The 21721-nt window shown below is 39.2% G+C and overlaps 1 long non-coding RNA gene across 2 annotated transcripts; it reads right to left on the minus strand.

Annotated features, from left to right (window-relative positions):
• Positions 1-534: 534 nt before the first annotated feature.
• Positions 535-13740, minus strand: LOC122462454. Of its 2 annotated transcripts, XR_006284989.1 has the most exons (4): positions 13379-13740; positions 12056-12167; positions 11025-11162; positions 878-2079 (listed from the first exon to the last, which is right to left on the minus strand). It is a non-coding gene; the product is annotated as an uncharacterized LOC122462454 (long non-coding RNA). The 2 variants fall into 2 exon arrangements; XR_006284990.1 differs by lacking the exon at positions 11025-11162 and having other exon boundaries at positions 535-2079; positions 13379-13739.
• Positions 13741-21721: the final 7981 nt, after the last annotated feature.

Consider the following 21721-nt stretch of genomic DNA (forward strand, 5'->3'; position numbering starts at 1 on the left):
GGAGTGTGCTACAATAGAGAATGGAAATAAGTGTCAGCACTTAGATTCTTTTCCCTGCTCTGCACCGGTTGGTTGTGTTTTCTTGAGCAAGTCACTGAAGTGCTGTCTGCCTCACTTTATCCACCTGCCAAATGTTTATGTATTTTCCTGAACTCCTCATGTTGCATTATTCCTCTCAGTCTGAGGCAGCTCTTGAAAATTGTCTGCACTACACCAGGTTTTTTGACATGCTTCTATTGTATTCTACCTGACATAAGATTGCAGCAGGGAGCCCATGGTCAGAGTCCACGAAGTGTGGCCTGATTTGAAAAAGGTGCTGAGTACTCACAACTCTAACTGACCTTGGTGGGAACTAGTAGTGCTCAACACTTCTGAAAATCAGATTTAGGTAGCTACATTTAGCTCCTATTTTGACACATTTGGCCAATAACAATGGTCTTGGTCAGAATCAAAGGAAAATTCTCTCTGCTGATGAAAAAAAGCTGCAAGACCAAAAAGTACAGCTTTTATCATCACTGCAGATGCTACCATTTCTCATGTGGGACCTTGAGCTATTAAAGCTGCTTGACATTTTTTGTATGAAAAGCTTTTTTGTGTGTTCAAAAAATTTTAATTTAAAATATGTAGTTTTTGCAAAAGTTGACATTGTAGACAGCTTCCCTTTCCACAGGTGTCTGTCAATATTTTAATTGACATTTTGGCAAACACAAAAATATTGACAAATATTTAGTTATAAATAAAAACACATGGTTTTCAGTAAACAACACATTTCTGTAAGGGTTTCAAAAGAATTTTGATACAAGTTGATAAAATTTCCATTAAAAAGTTAGTTGAAATATCACTAAACATGGAAATGGGTCCATTTCAAACCCTTTAGTTTTAAGATGGAGCTTGATGAGTTTAGGAACGGGATTACGAGATGTTGCCTGCAATAGCTGGGGATGGGCCTTGGTGACCCAGGCTATCCCTTCCAGTCCTCTGTTCCTAATGGTGATATCCTGGTTTTTCTGTGAAACAGACACAACTTCAAAATTTTAAATTTTGTTGTGAAAACCAGCCATAATGCTGAAATGCTGCTCCTGAGCCTGTCCTGATTAGAACATTGCCATTCTTTTCTTTAAGCGTACGCTTTGCTCATTTTGAAAGTTGAGAAAGAGAACTCAGCTCCCAGGGAAGTCATGTATCATTGATTGCAATGACAGAAGGCTTAGGCCAACTCTTGAATGCTTTTCAGAAACTTCTCCTTGATTTTTACATGCCCTGCTTCCTCCAAATAACCCCCCACTCTAATTCAACAAACCCTACAGCTTTTTTGAATGCACCTTCCATTTTGAAGTGTGGACTCTTGCTGTGATCCTATCATGTGTTGGTTGTGGGGAGGAAAAAAAAGGACTAATGATTTTCAAGTAGCCAAAAAGCAGAGGTTAGCTTTGTTAGCTTATACCTATGGGACTGGACCCCTGTGTGCAAACTTTGAGGCAGTTGCAGTAGAAAGACATATTTTAGCATGTATTTATTACAAACATTAAGTTACCTCTTGGCTGCTATCCAGAATGTGAACATTCTTTAGCGCTGGGGCTTAGGATGCAATTTAAAATGTGTTAGCTCTAATGCTGGGAATTTGGGACTCCCAATGCCAAAGGCCTAAAAGGAACATTGTTTGTGATCTCATTAGCCCTCTTGCTGAACTCCAGGAATAACTTCATTGAATTTCCCACCAGTATCTTTTTATTTAATAGAGTTGAGAAAAAAAAACCGGTGGCAGGCATTACATATCAGTCATATACTTAATTATGGCTCTGCTGGATCATATTTATGCATATAGCTATGAAACTGTTCTGTTTCCTGGTACTGCACCATTTTTGAGTCTCTCAGGACACTGCCATCTGCAGAAACCAGCAGCCGTTTTCTGTTAAGTTCAGTTCTAACTGTTAAAGAGGGGAGCCACAGATGCACAGTGCTCCCAGGCAGACTTGACTTTAGTGATTCCTTGTAAGGCAGGCGGCAGTGGACTATTCTTGGATCTTGGAGAGTTGTGCCCCAGAAGTGAAGAGTTTCACACAGCTCCATCCAACAGCTCTGAAAAGATACAGTGGACAGTTCAGTGCATCAAATATATCAGAGGAGAAAAAGCAGCTTTGAAAAATGCTCAGAAAAAGATGACGTTATATAACTACTGCCTTAAGGCAGTAGTAATTCAACAGTAACTTATTTACAGATGCTATACACATTGTGTTAGCACCTGCTTAGTGAGCTGGTGTACAGGATATAGTTCTGAACATACCGCTGCAATATCCTTTATGCAGGCTCCTAAGAATAGAGGAACGGAAAGAAATAATTCATAGAAAGTTCTTAGCCTTTTACAGTGATTTAGGACTTGATACAAGGCTCTCACTAGAACAGATGCACCATCCTGTGCTGTGATCCATTACTGCTCGCAGCTTCCATTGCATTACGTTAAATAGGAACTGCAGGAATTCAGCAGTTTGTGTTGAAGGCTAAGGAGACTGCCCTGAGCATAGTGCTGTGTCCTGCTCATAGTTACTAGCTGGACATAGTGCCTTTAATCCCCAGTCCTTTGATTTAATTTGGTTATATCATTTCTTTGATTTTACACAATTTTGTCCTTAATAAAAAGAGTTTCCAGTTTAAAAAAAGGGAAAAGTATTCCAATGTTAGACTAGCTCATTCTTATATTCTTAAGGGTTATAGAGCATGGGATCAGAAGTTAAAGCTTTAAATTAGGGACTCAGCTGATCACAAATAAGTTATACTTGGCATGATGAAATGTTGTAACTTAATCTTTGGGTCAAATCACCTCTTTTCTCCTCAGGCCATTCCACAGGTTGATGTTTACTCCCTCATATAAATCTAATATGACTTGACAGACTATATTGCATAGTTTAGACAAGCAACTCACATATTAGGGATGTATGCATATTGCAACATGTTGCAGAACGGAGACACCTCATTTCAGAGTCTCGATTCATTATAAGGCTTGGCACTAGGAAAAACTGTATGTACAATACAGGTAGACATATACCTCAAGGGCACAGTGTCAGTTAAATATGATCATCATTTTTTACATAGTAATCTCCTTTGTAAAGCACTTTGAGATCTTCTGTTGAAAGTTGCTTTATAAAAGAGAGTTGATAGTATTAATATTATTATTGTTTAAGCTGTGAACACCACAAAAGCTTAAGCGTATTTAGGAAAAATGGTGTTGAGGAATTCACCGCCTACACAGTAGTACATGAACAAGCTAGTTCAGTTTTTGCTTTTCCCAGATGTGGTTCACCTAGTAATAAATCCTGTCTTTCCCTGAGTGCCAAGGGAACTGAATGGGGTGGAACCACTTTCTGCTGGGTGAGGGGCAAGAGCTATGGAATTGATGGTGGAAGTCTGCAACTCCTCCTCAAGACAAAGCATAGCATCATGGGTAGTGGGTGGGTCTGGTGGTGCTCGGAATACATGACCATTCCTAGTATGAGTGTTGGGGGGCCAAGTGGAGGCTCCTGAACAGACAGTGGAATGGCTACACTGCTGTTCCACAGCCTGAGGAAGGAGAGATTTCCAACCCCTGCAAATCTGCGTTGTGCACAGCATGGTTACTCAGGCTGTATCCTGAGAACTGGATCCAACCTGTAATGGTTATCACTCACAGTAGGCATCCCATTCTGGTGAGGATAAAGGAATAAGACACAGAATTTTGGCATTCGGATCATATGTTCAGTTTAAAAAAGAAAAACAATCCTCGTCTGGTGCACAGGTTTGCTGGTGTGTGCATGATAAGCCTGGGAAAGGATCAGGAGGAGTGTTTTCTGTTTCCTATCATAAAAGATCAACTTCAGGTTTGATATCTGTTTTCAAAGCAGTGACTGAAGAAGTCTGGCCTCCCATTTTCACTTTGGTTTGAAATCCTGGTTAGAGTCCCAAGCTGGGGTACAGAAAGTGCAAAATTAGATATCAGGTCATAGCACTCTTTGCTGTATTGTGAATGCAGGAAAAAGCACAGGCCTGGAAGCTCTGAATTCCTGAGGTTTAATGCTAGCTCAGCCACTCACTGTGTAGTCTTGAGCTCACCACTTAACATTTATAGGCCAAATTTTTTGCTATGGTTGTGGCTGCTCCCAACTGGTTTGGTCCCCTAATGCAAGTTACTGCAGCCATGACTCTGCTCTAACTTGTGCCTGGTGCTTATATCTCTAAGAGGCCCCTATGACATTGGGACAAAGGAATACTCCTGGTATGTTTATTTTCCTCAGGCTATCCCCTCTGAGCCATCTGCAGGGACAGGAATTGTAGAGAAGCTATAACAGTTACCCAAGGATTTTCCTATGTAGGGAGAATTCTCCAGTGGATTGGGTAAGTTTTAGGGTACCTTTGCACAAGCAGAGTGACACAAAATTGCCCTACCACAGCCCAGGATCTAGCAATGTGTGTCCATGTTTTTTTGATCTTCTGTAGCTATATTTAATACTTGCATCACAATTGTCACTGCTAGTTTGATCATCAATATCTGAGTGCATAATCTAGAGATCATAGCACTGACCTTATTGGAGTACACTGAGGATTTAATAATTCATGTCTGCACAACACTCTGAACATAAAATGTGCTAGACAAATACTAAGTATCATTATTACTGTAGGAAATACCTTTTTTTGAGTCAAGCCAATTTCCCCTACCCATTTCTTGCATTTATTCTTTCATTCAGCATACTCTTTTGCTCCATTTTTTCTAAAAATGAGGAAAATGTGCCAGATCCACAACTGGTGAAAACTGGCACAGCACCTTTAAAGTCTATTTACAACAGTTGAAGATCTGGCCCATTGACAGGTCTAATGCTGACTAAAACCATATGAGTAAAAAAAGCCTAACACTTGCGGAAATGGGTCCGCATACTGCAACACATTTTCATCTTACAACATATTTTTTTTAGCTGAATAGTACTGTAGCTTACATGGCATAAATACTTTCTCTCAGAGAAGACATTTAGATCTCAGAGGTAGCACAAATACATACAACTTGACAGTTCCTGTGATACAGTAACTTAGTACCTTTTTTTTTATTGAACAGCAGAATAAACAGTCACTTGTGACCTACTCAGATTGCTTGCACGTAGTTTAAAATGGCTCAAGGTTGCAGAGCTGTACGCAGCTCCTTTACCTCTAGCTTTCTGAGTGGCTGCAAAAGAACACAAAGGTTTGAGTTCATGTACAAACTCAGTCTAGGACCCTCTTTACAATCCACTTCTCCCTGGAGCCATAAACTCCACAGAAAAAGATGTGTCTTACAGTGGTTTGCACCAGAGAGGGAGTTGACTGCCTCCATTCACAGAGAGCCACTGCAGCAGGCTACAATTTAGCTGGGTTGGAACCTGCCCCTTTGGCTGTGTTGAGTTTTTGTCAACTCTCTTATGTGGCCATTGGCCATACAGATGCCTACACAAGGCTACCAGGAACCTCCGGAGGGTAGAGGAGGAGAGACTTGTCTGCTAGGTAAGACTCAGGGTGCATGAGCATCCATTGAAGTTTTACAGGATTTTTACAAGAGTGACCCTACAATGCCTATCAACCAGAGCTTTTTAATTTTTAGATTTTAAGCTGTGCAAAGAAGTGGTGGGCAGGAAGCAATAGGATAATGAGCACACAAGCGTACAATTTGGCCCCTTCCCACAATGTATTTATTTTAGATAAAAAGTCTAGAAACTAATATCCATTGCCACCTGTAAGAACAACTGGCCATATTGTTCAGTCCTGACTGATAAAACTACCTGTGATTTCTGTGGAAGTTTTGCTTGAGTAAAGACAGAGGAGCTTGGCTCAGAATTTCCAACTAATACACATGAGTACCTTTTACCAGAGTGAAGATCAAATCTATCCCTGGTGTAACTTTATGGACTGCAGTAGAATTACGCAAGAGATTTAATGGTCTTCAGTGATATGAGTAAAAAAAATTTAGGCCTTGTCTAAATTAGAGCTTTAGTTGTGGTTGACATCAATAGTTCTCTCTACCTTGACTCTAACTCACCTTCTGGGCAAACACAAAATTATCTCATCATATATAGGTTGAAATATTGGTCATTGCAGGTACATAAGGATTTTGGTATACAATCTAGGGTTCCAAGTAAAAAAAAAAAAAAAGAACCCAGTTTAGATCAATCATAAACACATACCCCAGTGTTATGATGAGTGACATTCCCCACTCACTCCAGACATTGGAATCCACTTGCAGGGTTTTTAGGTATAGTTAAGTGTGCTTGGGCAAATTACTGTATTTAATAACAAAACAATTTAAAAACAAGAGTCAGGAAAGCCCAGCCTCTAAAACTTTAACCAAGAAAACCAGTTTGAAGAATTTGAAAAAAATGAAGAGCAAAAGGCAGAAGGTAATAAGTATGGGACCAACAGTAGTTAGGCAAAAAACACATCTTTGGGCTAAAAGGATTTGAAGTTTTTTCTTTTCTTTTTTAGAGTGCAATGAGATGGAAAGAGACTGCCTTTAAGTGGGAGCAAGCACTGCTCCCTCAAATCCACCACATCCAAGCCTGGATTTTCTACCTATTTATGACAGGTTTCAGAGTAGCAGCCGTGTTAGTCTGTATTCACAAAAAGAAAAGGAGTACTTGTGGCACCTTAGAGACTAACAAATTTATTTGAGCATAAGCTTTCGTGAGCTACAGCTCACTTGGACTTCTTAGACAGTAGGTTGTTCCTGAGAATAAGAGGATGCTGAGTTGGTCTGAAACAGTGCCACAAAGGAACTTTAAAAGGACTTTATAAGAGAAATAGTTCTGCAAAAAGAGACCACACTGTAAGAAGATACCACTGCATCTGGAAATGGCCAAATTGCTAATTGCTAATGATGATTTATTCCAGGTGAAGATTTACCCCTCGGTCCAATAAAAGTCAGAACCCATATTGAGTTTTCCCTGTTGCTCAGGATTTTTTTGTTTCATGATCTGTACCCATACTGGCATAAGCAGCAGAATGTGGTTTGAGACATTCAGTCCCATCCAATTTTAATTTCCAGTGTGGCAACATCATTGTTATTGAATGTTTATATTGGAGTAGCACCTAATGGCCACAACCAAGCTAGGCCCCATTGTGCTGGACTCTTTATAAACTTATAATAAATGAAAAAACACTGAGGAGTCCTTGTGGCACCTTAGAGACTAACAAAATTTATTTGGGCATAAGCTTTCATGAGCTAAAACCCACTTCATCAGATGCGTGGAGTGGAAAATACAGTAGGCAGGTATAAATACACAGCACATGAAAAGATGGGAGTTGCCTTACCAAGTGGGGGGTCAGTGCTAATGAGCCAATTAAATTAAGGTGGAAGTGGCCTATTCTCAACAGTTGACAAGAAGGGGTGTCCCTGGTAGTCCCTGGCCCATATTGCTTACAGTCTGAGAGACAAACCATAATAGGTGAATAAAAGAACATAACATAAGAACGTAAGAATGGCCATACTGGGTCAGACCAAAGGTCCATCCAGCCCAGTATCCTGTCTACCGACAGTAGCCAATGCCAGGTGCCCCAGAGGGAGTGAACCTCACAGGTAATGATCAAGTGATCTCTCTCCTGCCATCCATCTCCACCCTCTGACAAACAGAGGCTAGGGACACCATTCCTTACCCATCCTGGCTAATAGCCATTAATGGACTCCATGAATTTATCCAGTTCTCTTTTAAACCCTGTTATAGTCCTAGCCTTCACAACCTCATCGGGCCAGGAGTTCCACAGGTTGACTGTGCTTTGTGTAAAGAAGAACTTCCTTTTATTTGTTTTAAACCTGCTGCCCATTAATTTCATTTGGTGGCCCCCAGTTCTTATATTATAGGAACAAGTAAATAACTTTTCCTTATTCAATTTCTCCACACCACTCATGATTTTATATACCTCTATCATATCCCCCCTTAGTCTCCTCTTTTCCAAGCTGAAAAGTCCTAGCCTCTTTAATCTCTCCTCATATGGGACCCATTCCAAACCCCTAAATCATTTTAGTTGCCCTTTTCTGAACCTTTTCTAATGCCAAGTAAATCTTTTTTGAGATGAGGGGACCACATCTGTACGCAGTATTCAGGATGTGGGTGTACCATGGAGTTATATAAGAGCAATAAGATATTCTCCATCTTATTCTCTATCCCTTTTTAAATGATTCCGAACATCCTGTTTGCTTTTTTGACTGCCGCTGCACACTGCGTGGACGTCTTCAGAGAACTATCCACGATGACTCCAAGATCTTTTTCCTAATGACTTGTAGCTAAATTTGCCCCCCATCATATTGTACATGTAGTTGGGGTTATTTTTTCCAATGTGCATTACTTTACATTTATCCACATTAAATTTCATTTGCCATTTTGTTGCCCAATCACTTAGTTTTGTGAGATCTTTTTGAAGTTCTTCACAGTCTGCTTTGGTCTTAACTATCTTGAAAACACATAAGCTGGTGAGTTTGGGAGGGATGGAACAGGATGTTCAAATATTTAGTGGGTTAGAAGTAGAGATTGCAGCTGTCCATTTGCCGAACGATTATCCGGTGTATGCAGTGTTGTAGCTGTACTGGTCCTAGGATATTAGAAAGACACAATGGGTGAGGAAGTATTCTTTATTGGACCAAGTTTTGTTGGTCAGAGACACAAGTTTACAGATTTATGTAAGCCTGAAAGCTTGTCTCTAACCCACAGAAATTGGTCCAATAAAAGTTGCTACCTTCCATGCCTTGTCTCTCCATTATCAGTAATTTTTTGTATGCATTATGGAAGAGGTGAGTTTTGAGAAGTGTGTAATTATCACATTTCTGCTTTTGCATTATTACAGTGTGAAACCTTAACATGTTCTGCTAAGTGCCTTTTGGGTGGCATTTTAACTCCAACAATTGAAAGTTAAACCCATAAGCCATATGTCATAAATTGCAGGCAAAGCAAATTATGGGTATGTGGCATCACACCTTTTAATGAGATCTCCCAAGGCATAATCATTTCTAGCTTTCTTGGACAACATTTGAGGAATACATATTGTCATTGTGATTAACAGTTTCAATGGAGCTAGGATTTGCCAGCATGAATCTGCAATTTCCCAAAGTGATCTTAAGGTGGCAGAGTTGTAATCTGCTAGAGTTTGAGTTTTAGGGTTGACTCTTTTGCAATCTATAAGCAACAAATGTGTTTAATAATAAAGATAATTTTTTTGAAAAGCAGGCTGAGCCTTACAGGAGAAAAATATGAAAGCAAATTAGCCCAAACTAATTAAAAGTGTGCTGGCACTGAAATATTCAGGTCATTAAGAATTTGTGACTACTCTTGAATTATTCAAGGTTAACAAATAACTGGATCGTGATTGATCCTCCATAAGCTGGGCTCAGATATCAGTCTGTGTGTGGTCCCAACATTTAGAAGAGTGTATGCATTTTAAAATTTTAGTCACTATTTCACCAGTGCTTAAATATTGTGTCATGATCAAGTCTAAATTTCATTAAACACATAACTTAATTGAACTTTTATAATACTACTTGCTAAAACAAGTAGTTTTGCTAATGCAAAGAACACATTTTAAATAGGGCAAATGGCTAACAGCTAAGAATTGTTTACAAGACCGTGACTACTGGTGGGGACTGATAAAATAATAAACCAGAGAGCCCAAGGTGCCATCAGAGTCTTGTTCATCAAGGATGATTTGAATGTAGGAGTGTAATACATGGATTTAACTTTAGGGTTTTATACCTCCTCTTTCCTGCCATTGTATTTTGTTCTCTGCCCTTCCACATCTTTTCCCTCTACTTTTTACTGCTTCCCGTTATTTCTGCAAGCCACCCCACCAATTTTATATCAAAATGTCATTAGAATAGCCCAGTCCAAAATGCCACTTGAATGGTTTTAACTTCTACTTTAAAAAAAAAATCAAGGAGGAACAATAACCCCTGTGAGGTAGATAAGATATGTATTTTTAGATGAAGGAACTGAATCAAGGAAAGATGAAGTGCCATGGCCAAAACAGCAGAATTAGGTAATGTCAAAAATCAGCATATAACTCAGAGTTTATTGGCTCCCTTCCCAGTCTGTTGCTCAGTCCACTAAATAAGATTATAAGGTACATGTACCTGAACTAAATTTTAGTACCAAGAATAAGGAGGGGAGATAAAAACATTCATTTAAAATTTATAAGAGTTCAAAATTAGTTATAAATTATACAACTGCAACTAAAATGGAATTATTTCCCGTTCTTCATCCTTACAGAAGTGTAACTCTTAAAATATATTACAAATATCTACAACAGTCTGCTACTTTAAAGAAACTATAGGCCAATTCTTCACTGCTATAAATTGGGGTAGCTGTATTGGCTTACACCAATGGAAAGTCTGGCCCAATAAGTGGTTGAGGATGCATGCATCCGCTAGCATTAAATACTCTGTGATAGAGGCACTATCATATTTTCTGCTTCATCAAATCTTGTGATTGTTTTGCTTAAATTCAGTGACTGCGGAGGATAGGAAACTCTTTACACCATTATGTGATGAACTATGGTAGAGTTATTATTAATTTGTAAGGAAATTTAAAAATCAGAATCCATTGCAAACGCCGTCACATGGTTCAAGCAAAAATGAGAAGCAGAGGAGAATGAACAAAATTATAAACCAGTTAAAAGATAGATTTTATTTTTAAACAAAAAGGTTAATTTTTCACCCCTCTGGGATATCCTATTTATTTTTAAAGGCAGTATGCAGACTTTATCTTCTTGTTAATTTCACTTTACAATTTTAACACAAGAACACATTGGTTGCATGGAGTTTCTTTTAATTTTTGTTGATCCTGATCCAACTCCTAATGAAATCAGTAGGAGATTTTCCATTGACTTTAACAGGAGCTGGATTAGGCCCATAATTTTTGTGCCTCAGAGTCTTTATCTGCTGCTTTCCCCACAAGGGGCTGTTATTCCAGCCAGGATCACACTCATGCCTCCTTCTAGGAGAACAGCTGTGACATAACTGTTGTGGAGCCTACTACAATGGCCTTACGTACCAAGGCATCCTCTCGTGCCAGATCCAAATGGAATGAAGGGGCTGCAGCAGGCCCGAGGATCAGACCCATCATTCTATATATAGAGCACCAATAAAATGAAGATACATCCGGCATGAGAAGTCTACACAGAAGTCTATCCTGTGGAGGATAAAGAGGAAGAGAGGGAAATTTTGACCAGTAGCTCATCCCTGTAGTTACAAAACATGTCAGTGGATCTTTTAATTTACACTCAAAGCAAAGAAGAGCTGATTTTTAAAGGGTAAATAAACCTTAAAAGGGTGAAGGGCTGAGTCAAACCTGCTGAGGTTTGAATTTGTGGTCTGAGACCCCCTAGGTAATTAAAACCTGAACTTAGAGCACGAAGCCATCTCCTGCTGTACTGAGCTTGCAGGTTCAGAGGAGGAAGTATGAGTTTGTGGACTACTGAACAGTTTGACTTTTTCCAGTGTATAACTATTACAAAAACACATTAAATAATTTTGTGCGGAATCTTATCTGCTGTGATTATTTGCAGCGTTTGGTAACCCATATAGTGTCTCATTTTCAGCAATAGCATGGCTGGTGATTTCAGCTACTCTCATGGTTTTGGCCTCTCTCAAAGGACTTTTGCAAGGTACCTCTGTTTACATGCCAACATATTACTTGGCTACTGCATTTCTATGTACAACATTCCTAAGAGCAGCAAAATTGGTCTACATTTACTGCTGACATACTTATAAGAACCTAGAGAGCCATAGAAAAGTTGCAGGACATATTCAAATGAGGGAAATAAGGTACAAGCCCTATTTAAAATGTTTATCGTGGGTGCATGTATCACTGTACAATTGCATTGCCAGTAAGCTGCAAAATCTTATGAACATCCGTGCCAGTGTTGCCTGTTTTCATCAAATGAACTCCTGCATCTATATAGCATAAAAGAGAAGAAATACCTATGAGTCACGTGGCCACATTTCAAGGCTCAACATTCTATTCAAACTGAAATGTACAGATTATTTGACAAAGATAGTATGGAGATTTGTGTTGTCGTTTACCTCAGGAAGTAGTTAAGATTATTTGTCAGTGGTATGTACATGGTACACAAGTGGTAAAGTGCCAATCCTCTCCAGACAGGTACTCCTATCTGTCCAGTTTTTTTGGGTCAACCTACGATTAGAGAGGCAAAATTGGAAGACATATCAACATTCTAAATGTCACCTCTTACATTTCTTGGATTGCATCTGACTTGAAGTTCTCCTAAGATCTTCTACACTTTCCACAGTATGCATCCGATAAGTGAGCTGTAGCTCACGAAAGCTTATGCTCAAATAAATTGGTTAGTCTCTAAGGTGCCACAAGTACTCCTTTTCTTCCTATGAATGTAGGTATCTTTCCCTGTTTTTAATTTAATTAGTGATGCCTTCTTGAGATGCTATCAAATATCACAGATGAGGTACAAACATCCAAATTACTTGAGCACAATTGATTGTGTATTTCAATTCTTAGCTCTGGCTTTTTCATGATTATGTAGCTCCACTGGCTTGAAGCAATCAGGCATAGAACTATCAGGACATTGACAGATGAGCTTCATCAGTCCCCTGCTGTGACCACCAACTTTCTGTATATTAATTAGAAAAAAATAGCTTGCTGATGGCCATTTAAATTACAAAAATATATTTGTCTTGTGGTCCTCCATGACATTTTGTTGTGATCTAAGATCACAACTTCTTAAAAGAGGCTTTATTACTATTATATATTTTCCAAAGGGTTAAAAACCAGACATTTAAATCAAAGGAATAATTTTGGGTGATTCCATTGATTGTGTTTTTAACTAATATTAGTGTAAACTAAATTAAAGTAGGTCTCATAGTCTCTTAAAACTGTAATTAAATGTTCTTTACTATATCTGCCAATGTTAAGACTAGTCTGCTTGTGTTGTAATTAACCTATCAACCCATACGTACAGAATTTGAGACCAAAAGCACAAGGCTTTGCTACTTCAGCTCAAGAAATAACTCCCTCTAATATCTGGGCCAAAGCTCAGTCTGGCTCATTAACTCTAGTTCAGATGCTAAAGACTCAGGATTTTGGATCCAGAGGTCCTGGGTCTCAGCCCCACTGACATTTATGGAGGTGTCATCATACTACATACAGAAAGTCAAAATTCCCATAATTCACAGACATTCATATTTTAAAGTTGCCCTGCAGAATTTACACAATTCTACACATCTTACATTTGAATGAACTATTTGCTAAAAGTATCCCTTTCATGGCTTTGCTTGAGAGTGCACAGTCAATATTTAGGAAAAATATTGCTAAAACCTGTAACTGGGTTTGTCTATGCAGCCCCCATTTTGGCCCTTCAGGGCACAACTCACTCAGCCACAGGTCTGCACTGGAAGGGCACAGTCTCTCCGGGGTCTGATGTAGCAGTGTTTCAGCCATCTGGCCAAGGCACACTTCAGTCTTATCCTTTCAGGGGTGTTAAAGTCCAAAATAAGTCACAACTCAAAACAGCACAACTCAAAACAGTGTTTTCCATCAAATTTTTGACAGGATTCCAACTTTCTAGTCAGGCCCTGTCTTCAAATAAACCATACTCCAGCCAGTCTCCCAGAGTCTGGTTGGCTCTTCCACCAAGAGGCTCAGCCAACTGGCAAAGTACCTCAGTCTCTGGCCTGCAGCCAACCTTCTCTCACATCAGGAAAAGCAGAGCTGTGCTTTCCTTACTAATCAGCCCTGAGCTGGCCTAGGTCTCCTCCTTTTAATGCCTCTCTCCATGCCTGATACCTACCCAGGTGTAGTAGGGTGGGGTCAATTGGGTCCACAGGCTCTTATTAACCCTCTCTTTGTCAGTGTGGAGGTTGTCTGCCCCTTCAGAGTAACCTGTAGCACAATGATAGCAGTTGTTCTCTAGTCTTAGAAAAGGAAGCAACACTGGTATCACAGATAGTGTGGTAACTTAGTAAATGTTGACTTTTAATGGTAACCACTGTTACTACTGGCAACTAAGGACAAGAGAATATGGGTGTGCAGAAGGAATGCCTTATATTCAAGATACCACAGGGAAGATAAATGAGAATAATACCATATAACATATTCAAAGCATTAAATTATGCTACTTTTGCAATACAGACCAACTGACTTCAGAGTACAGGATAGTTTGTGTTGTATTTTCCTATCTCTTCAAAAATGTCTTCAGTGCTCTATTTGGTGATAACTTTTCTAGCTTGACCCTGCAAGGATACTTATATAAGGCTTAGCAACATTACTTGTGATAAATACTAGGAGTGTGTGAGAGAAGGAGAAGACCAAGCCACAGAGGAAGGACTTCTCCTTGACTGACTCATAGCCGGTCGTGTGTTCTTCATGTCCTGCTTTCTCTTCAGTATGTGGGTAACCTGCTGCACCCTGAACAAATGTTCTTTCTGCATTATTTCATGGTTTTTTTTAGGAGGCTTCTGGGGGCGGTTCTTTCTTTATGCACAACCTCTGTCCCATTATTGAAGGTCCAGATCTCCAGCTAGTTTAAATTGCTGTAGATCCATCACCTTCAGTGGAATTATGCCAGTTGACGATTTGGCATAATGTTTTTATACATAAATGGCAGTTGTGTTGCTGCTGTTCTTTAGAAGTTGAGTAAGTAAAAGCTCTCATGATTTTCAGTGCGGTGTGTGGATGGAGTTGATCTGGTTCTTCTTTCTCTCCCTCGTATCTAGCATTAGCTACATAATGTTTATTTTAGGCATTTCTTCTTGAGTTCATGTTCCCCTCCCACTGCGTTCCTTATTCCCACTGCACCATGTAGGCTCACAATGACAGTGAGATGAAAATAGCAGCAAAAGTTACACCTTATGCCAGAAATTTAGATTTTTAGCAACCATGGAAATGTGTGGAGTTGATGCAACAGAATATAAAATTCACTGTGCTGAACATGATTGATTTTATTTTTATGGGTGTGTGAAGTAAGGGCCAGGTTGGATTGTTGACAAAGTCAGAGAAGCGGAAGAAGAGAGAGCATGGTTTGACACAAAACAGTGTGTTCTTTGTCACTGCTCTGCATTCAAAAAGGGTGTAAGGTTTAGGAAAGATAAGAAGAGGCATGGGATGACTGAATAACCCTGGTAAGTTGAGATAAGACAAATGCAGGGTGGGTTTGTTTGTTTTTTATTTTGTAAAGTATTATTCATAGTGTTATGGTATGGGATTCACACCCTACAGGAATAGGGAGTATTTTACACTTCCCAAGTTTCCCCGACTCACTTCTGACTGTCAGACTGAAATAATAATTTCCTTTCCATCTATCAGTAATTCCTGTTCTGCTTCTGAAAATATGAGAAGAAATAAAACAAACGTGCAACTAGGCATTTAAAACTCCAAATAACCTGTTAAATATGCAGTAAACTAACCTCACCCCTACAAATATGCTTGTAGGAGCATTACTCAGCATTGCAACGCTGCCTATCAAAACAAGGACAAACTTCAGAGGTTTTAGAGCTTGATGTGGATAAACCTCCAAAAAGTGCAGAATCTAATCTGAGCTAGCTAGGCCTATAGAGGCTCTCAGTAGGCCCCATGGCCCTACATAACAGGCCTCTTGACAGAACCACATTCCTGACAAACCACCTTGCTCATTACACGGGGTTTCGTTCTGGCTGAGGTCCAATGGCCTGCAAACCTCCTACCTTCCATAATTTTGAGGGCAGATGGCAGGTTCACTGTCTGCTCCAAAGACTTCCCCCTCTGTCTTCATATGTTTCCCAGGGGGGGATCCTACATTTCTCTCCTTTTTTGCAAGCAGGAGGAGGCCACAGAGGAGTGTAGCTCCTTCACCTCCTCCTAGGAATAAACAAATCAGCTAATTAGGAGAGCTCAAGTATTGGCTACACAATATTCTGCATCCAAAAATGGCCAAATATTTCAGCAGAGATTTGATTATTAGAGATTCAAGTCTACCCCACCTGCTTGTCTTCTGCTGCTGACCAGAGCAGACATAAGCTAGGAGCACTATTCAGTACCCTTAATTATCCTGGTCTGGCCCAGCAAGCAGGCGACCTAGTTGGCTGGGTGCTCCTACTTCTCCTGGTCTCCAGTCAAGCAGAGAGGAAACCAGCCCCTTCCTACTAACTGCCTTTACCCTTATCATGGAGTGAATGGGAGAAAGACAGGGCATCCCTGTTTGGGGAACCAACTCACCATTAGGAGGAGTGATAGAAAAAATAATTAAAATAATATCCTGGCCTGGATAAAGAGAGGGGACAGGTGATGAATGCCTGACCTCCTGGGCAGTGGGGGGAGGATGTGGGAAAGAGAACACTATGTACTGGTTTAAGCTGCTGGTTAAGTTAACCAAAGATTGATAAGCTGGAGCAGCTTGATGAATTTACAGAGAAGATGGTGGTGATAGATGACGTGGGCCGAGGTGGAGTTGTCAGCCTGACTTCCTCTTGTTCTCATACCCCTTTCACATTGAAAAGTGCCAAAATGATTTCATTGCCATGAAATGAGAACGAGTTATCGCAGGCCCATTAGGAGAGGGCCCCTCGGCATGTTGTAAAAAGCTTTACTCTCTATGAACATAATATAGCAGTCATCCTCCATCAGAAATATGTGGCCTCATCTACTCTGCATGCTTCATTGTATCAATTAGATGGTAGTTTGCAAGTACTTGTTTGTGCTTCGTTGATAATCAGGTGAAGTTTGGGAATAATGTAACACCTAACATCTGTGTTTGCTCAACTGCAGAAGTATTTGGTATTTGTTCAGACAAGTGGCAATTCCTAGAAATTATGTTATAGATGCTCCATCTTTCTGCTTAAATATAAACCAGATGTTACAGGGGGACTGATCCATTGAAATCAATGGGAGTTTTGTCATCAATGGGACCAAAAGTTGACCCTGTGACTATATCCTGTGGTTACAAAAAATTGACTGCATGATCTAAAAAGAATCTGAAGAAGAGCTCTATGTAATCTAAAAAGCTTCTCTCTCTTCAACAGAAGTTGGTCCAGTAAAAGATATTACCTCACGCACCTTGGTGCTCTCATATTCTGGGCCCAACACAGCTACAACAACATTGCAAATACGCATGATCTAATGCAGTGAGACACAGTTTTTTAACTGGGTGCATGCACACGTGTGTGACAAATGCAAGTCAAGGTTGCATGCTCATTTTAAGAGGGGCTATACGTGTAAGTAGGATGTTTCAAATTTGCAAGAACAAAACTCACTAACTTCTATGCTCAGGCCCTTTACCTGTATCTCTCTGTAATAGGATCTTTCTTCCACTTCCATGTACCAAGTTATATAACTAAATTATGTCACCTTCCCCATTCCTCCCTTTGCAAATGTGTTGACTGAGCCTCTCCTTCAAAGTATAAGTTGTCTTAGGTTTTACTGCTGCTTCTTTAAGTTCTGTTTCCTACTGTACTTCATATGGCAAGCTTTATGAGCCCATACAATCTAGCACCCAACTTTTATCCAAACAAGGGCCCAAAAGCTTCTTTAAAATATGTGTAAAGTCAGTTAACTTTAGTGGAATGTATACAAATATAGTCCATATTTTATAACTAAATTGAATTAATTAGAAATAATTTACAAAGTTTAGACAATCAGAAAACCAATCCAAATTCAAAACTAATTTGCTTACAAACTCTTTTTGCAAATGTTAATATTTGTAGAATTTCCTGGTCTTTACCATTGAAACTACAGTGATTAAATATAATCAAAAAATCCCATGCATTTTGAAAAAATATTTGGCTTTAGCTGAACAATGTGTCAGATCTCATGGTAGTCAATGGGAGTTGCATGTGCTTAGCACCTCAGAACATGATCACTATGAAGCAAGATAGCAATATTTCCTCCCATCTGCTTCTAGGGCTGATTCCTGCTCCTGTTCAAGTTAATGACAAAACTCCCATTGACTTCAAATGGGACCAGATCAAGCTCCGTACATTGTAATGTAAGATTTTGAATATCTCTTAATATGTTGTCATTTATAATGTTAAAAGAAAAATAAAATAGGAAGTGACAGCATTATAAATATCTTCCTGAGGCTAATTGTGGCGTATCAGTGAGATCAAGTGGCAGCTTGCATATGTTTTAGAAAATCTGAGTTCAAAGTCATGTAAGCACCTAATAAAATGTATTAAACCTGTTTTTAAACAACACCATGTGTCAAACATCTCTTAAATACCAGTGCTATGTCTCCATTATCATGGGAAATGAATACATCTGGAGGTTTCACTTTTTGTGGCTACTTTTCATGTTACATTTTAGAATTATTTTAATGATTACAAATCCTAATAATCCACCTTGTGCTATCTGGATAACACTAAGTCATAAACAAGTTGAACATCCTGCCTTTATATTGGAACAGGTGAGAAATTACAAGCATTATGCTTCAACCTGCCCAAATGAAATTACTCATCTGAATAGCGGCTACATCTATATGAACATGATATCTTTGCCCTGCATTAGTTACCCTGGAAAGTAATGCCTCTCCACCATAAGTCTTATGGCCCATTAATATAACACTGCATGATGCAGCATTATATTCTCTCCAATTAGTCACAGTGTGGCTGGAACCTGAGCTGGGGTAAATCACCATAGTTCCATTAACTTCACTGGAACTACACGATTTAAACTATCTGAAGATCTGCCTCCATTTGACTTTTTCATCCTTTGAGGTTAAAGGCCATATTTTGAAAAGTATGTATGGACCTGAAGATGCAAATAGGCCCTTAGTGGGATCTTCTAAAGTGCTTAGGTACCTAACGCCTGTTGAAATAAATCCTTAGTTTTATCCTGCTGTGCTCCCTGCTGACAGTGATCCTTTCAAATTGCTTTGTCCTTCTCTTTGTGATCTATTTTGTTTCCTCCATTTTTTCTCAGTAACTTCAGCTGCTGCCATTTGAATTTATCCAAGTTCTTCTCAAGATAGAAAACCAGCATTTGTCCAGCCCCCTTAGACTTCACACAGAAACAGGGCTGTTGCACATATTTTGCACTGGAGAGCCCAATTTGATTCTTATTATTTCAGGTGATGTCCTCTCCTTTTCATTGCACCTGTCAGGGTCTGGTAGGCATTCTAAAATTAATATGCCCACTGAAGTCAATGGACAGGCTCATATTGAATTTAATAGGCATTGACCCAGAGCCGAAGTGTGCTGGCTAATACCTATACCTAACTAACCTGCCTTCTCATTTGCAATCACTTAAAAAATGTTTAGCTATTCTACCAGCTTCCACTCAGATATTCTAAACAAAGCCTGTACTAAAAGTTTAAAATCAGATGTAAAAACATTGAACTCATTGCTCCAGTGTTTGTTTTCGGCCCCGTTTAGTACACAGTCTATACATGCTTCAAACCCTGCAGCAATCATTTGTTTTCTTCCCATTCATTGCTAACTTTGTAGTAGTTTGACTTATTGTTGTTAAACTGTAATCTATGCTATTCATTTGTCTGCAAGCATCCATCTCTTCCAGATTAATTACATGGAGGATTTATAGCAATTGGTTTCTCAGAGGTCCAAACTATGATGTATAATATACACTAGAACTGGTCAAAATTTGCTGTTGAAATAATAGCTTTTTGACAAAATGGAAAGTTTGGTGAAAAAATTGTTTTCATCAACATTTTATTTTCTTTTTTGAGAAAACCTGAAAATTTTTAGATGAAAGAGAGCAAACAAAAATCCTATTCAGTCAACATTTTTTTTGTGGGGAAAACAATTTCTTGACCAGATTTTATTTATAAATATACATACACATACCCACAAAAGCTTTCTCCAGTTTCTTCATTGTCAGACAGTCTGTTTTTGTTATTCTTTCTATAGGTTGGCTGCATCTATGAAATATGTTCTTTGGATAAAAAGCCATGCACTGTTGATGAATATGCTTGAAACTAGACAAATTGTAAGAATAATTAGACTGAAAGTTAAGACATTATGGCTTTTATTTTGTAGTTTTGTGGTTGTAAAGTCACTTTATAAACATGTTAGCTTTTATCTTCTGATACACCATCCATTGTCTATGGGCTTCCTTAATGGCTAATGTGTTCACTGGATGTAGAAGAGTTTTATTATTTTCAACAACCAAGTCCCACAAGGCATTTTAAATTGCTGGTGGTGAGTAAGAATGATGTCTGATGCACAGAGAATACATGAGGATATTTGTAAATTGATTATATGCAGTCTAAGCACATAGTGAAAGTTTGAACAATCTGCAAAATCTCACAAGAGCAGACACATCAAACAATACAAGGAAAATCTAATTTCAAGTACCAGGCAAAATAAAGTGTAGATGAAAAATATAGAAAATGGAGAACAATCCAGTGATAAAGCAGAACATTTCTGTACCTCAAATAGAACAGTTCATCCAATATGGCCTCTCATGTTGCTAAGGCCACTAAAACCAATGGCGATCCACTAAATCATGCTGGTTGCAAAAGTTATATTTTTTGTTTAGGTGAGGCTACTGTAGTGCTACTGCTTTGCATAGGATCACTTGCGATGGGATGAATTAACCCCCTCTGGGGAGTGGAGATCTTGTGTGGACTCAGTCGTGCAAAATGTGAAAACGGCCTGAAAAGTGGCAAGTTTGCTAGCTGGAGAGCAAAAGGGAACTCCGAGAATGGCCCGCTGTGGATGTTTGTGTGTTGAAAAAGTTTCAGACACAAGTTACTGGGCTCGATGCAGCATACTGGATGAAAACAGTCTGGGTTGTGGTCAGCTAATGGTTCCTTCTGACCTTAAAAGTCCATGAGCCCTTTAAAGGTGTCGTTGACAACCTGTCCTTAAAGATGACCTGCCAATATATTTATTTATAAAATATTATGGATACACACAGGTTTTAATGGCATCACACAAATCATACCCTCAAATACTATTTGTGGAGTTAATGAATAAATATTTCCAGAGGGAGTATGAAGTAAATAGGCCCAGCGAAGGGTGAAAAGGGGTGTTCTTGGGTGAAATTTAAGATGAGATGGGAGAGTTGATGAAGTGGAGAGATACAGGTAGGGTTATGTACTGAATGCCAAGGGGAGGGGAATTTAGCAGATAACTGATTTTAAACTTTCTTTGTTTTGTTTTCAGCTCCCTTGAATTCACCAATTAGCCCTTCAGGTTGAACCTGAGCATACAACTCACTGATGCTGCTGCAAGCATCACACAATCCATTGGCTTAGCAGTTGTGTGAGTTGCTTCTTTTAATCTTTGGCCTGGTTTTGTCCAAAGTTCTAAAAACAATAATTATATTATACCCTTTGCAGTGGCTCCTCAGAGACTGCAGTTTAAGTTAATTATGAAATATGACAATTCCCATGAACCTGACTTCAATTAAAGTCTTTTGTCATGTGCTTTTACAGCCTAGTTTTTGGAAGCATTCTCAGATTTTGTGTGCTTCAATTGACTTACGTGGTTGCTCCTTTGAAACCTCAGGTGCCTCACTTGGGGCACTCAAAATTTAAGGTACACCAAATTAGTGAACATTTATGAAAATATTAGCTTTAGCTCTTTCCCTGCTGATTCTGCTGTGTTGCTGTTATGTCTCATTTCCTCTTTGTGTAAACCAAGAACAACACCTTGGATGTCAGTGGACTTATACCTGTATGAAACTAGTGTAAGGGCCTGTTACCAGTAGCAGATTAGCCCCTGGGTCCATGGAGCCCGGGCCCAGGGCCCTGGCCAACTGGGGAGCCCCGGCTTCCACTGGCTGCT

Source organism: Chelonia mydas, chromosome 11 (genome assembly GCF_015237465.2).
Source record: "Chelonia mydas isolate rCheMyd1 chromosome 11, rCheMyd1.pri.v2, whole genome shotgun sequence".
Lineage (NCBI taxonomy): Eukaryota > Metazoa > Chordata > Testudines > Cheloniidae > Chelonia > Chelonia mydas.